This window comes from Citrus sinensis, chromosome 9 (genome assembly GCF_022201045.2).
Source record: "Citrus sinensis cultivar Valencia sweet orange chromosome 9, DVS_A1.0, whole genome shotgun sequence".
Taxonomy (NCBI): Eukaryota; Viridiplantae; Streptophyta; class Magnoliopsida; order Sapindales; family Rutaceae; genus Citrus; species Citrus sinensis.
In genome coordinates, this window is record NC_068564.1 from 12715811 (window position 1) to 12717387 (window position 1577).

At 38.3% G+C, this 1577-nt stretch overlaps 1 non-coding gene across 1 annotated transcript; it reads right to left on the minus strand.

Annotated features, from left to right (window-relative positions):
• Nucleotides 1–819: 819 nt before the first annotated feature.
• LOC112496272 (small nucleolar RNA R71) lies at nucleotides 820–926 on the minus strand. Its single transcript, XR_003062782.2, has one exon. It is a non-coding gene; the product is annotated as a small nucleolar RNA R71 (small nucleolar RNA).
• Between the last annotated feature and the right edge of the window lie 651 nt (nucleotides 927–1577).

Genomic DNA, 1577 nt, shown 5'->3' on the forward strand with positions numbered 1-1577 from the left:
ACGATCTTGAATACTCATCACTTTATTACTTATTGTGTACACTTGCACATTGACACCAATAGCATTAGTATTTATACCCAAAGTTTTTTTGGCGCCGTTGTCGGGGATTGATTGTTCATTGTGATTTGTGAAATTAGTTTTAACGGTGTTAAGTTTTAATTTTATTTTGATATGTTTATTTTATTAACATAGGTGATCTAGTAACCTTGCATGCGCAAATATAAATATCTTGAATTCCAGTTTGATCTAGAAATTGAAAGAACTGCAAGGAGATTGAGAAGAAAGCATCAGGAATTACAAGCTGTTGTAGTAATAGATGATTTGCAAGATTTGAGAAACTTGAATCGTATGGAGGAGATACAACCAGTCAATGTACATGAAGGTCTGAATGGACAATGTGTTCAAAGGCAACTAGGGAACAACAACATTATTCACATGGCAAATGCTAGAGATAGAGCCATTCGAGACTACGCAGTGTTGACTTCTCAGGCCATACATCCGGGAATAGTTAGACCCGACGTTCAAGCTGACAATTTTGAATTCAAACCCGTGATGTTTCAGATGCTTCAAACAGTGGGGCAATTTAATAGTTTGTCATCCAAAGATCCTCATCTACACCTTAAGTTATTTTTGGAGGTAAGTGATGCTTTCAAGATTGCTGGAGCATCACATGAAGCATTGAGACTTAGACTTTTCCCATTTTCTTTGAGAGATCGAGTAAGAGCATGGTTGAATTCTCTACCACCAGATTCTATCACTACATGGAATGATTTGACTGACAAATTTTTGATGAAATACTTCCCGCCAACCAAGAATGCAAATTTGAGGAACGAGATCACATCTTTCCATCAACTTGAAGATGAGAGCTTGTGTGATGTATGGGAGAGATTTAAGGAGTTACTCAGGAGATGTCTTCACCATGGTATTCCTTGGTGCATCCAGTTTGAAACTTTCTATAATGGTCTCAACCCAAGCACTAGATTGATGGTGGACGCTTCAGCAAATGGGGCCTTGTTATCTAAGTCTTACAACGAGGCTTATGAAATTTTGGAGAGAATAGCCAACAATAACTATCAGTGGCCATCAACCAGACAAGCTGCAGCAAGAGGAACAGCAGGATTTCATAACGTAGATGCCTTGACAGCATTGTCAGCCCAAGTAACTTCATTAACAAAAATGGTAAAGGCTTTGATTACTACTCTAGAAACTGTTAACCCAATTTCTGATATGTCTTGCGTTTATTGTAGAGAAGGGCATTTATTTGACAATTGTCCTGGTAATCCAACTTCGGTTAACTATATGGGCAGCTTCAATAGGCAGAACCAGGACAATCCATATTCAAACACTTACAACCCTAGATGGAGACAGCACCCGAACATTTCATGGAGTTATCAGAACCAGACTGCTGCAGCACCCTGTAGACAGAACAGACCTACTCAGCCATCTGGATTTTATCAGTAAAATTAAGAGCAAAAAAGCATCAACAATGATCAACTCATCTCCCTTGAAGGTTTGATAAAGGATTATATTGTGAAGAATGAAGCAGTTGTCCAAAGTCATACTGTATCTTTGAGAAA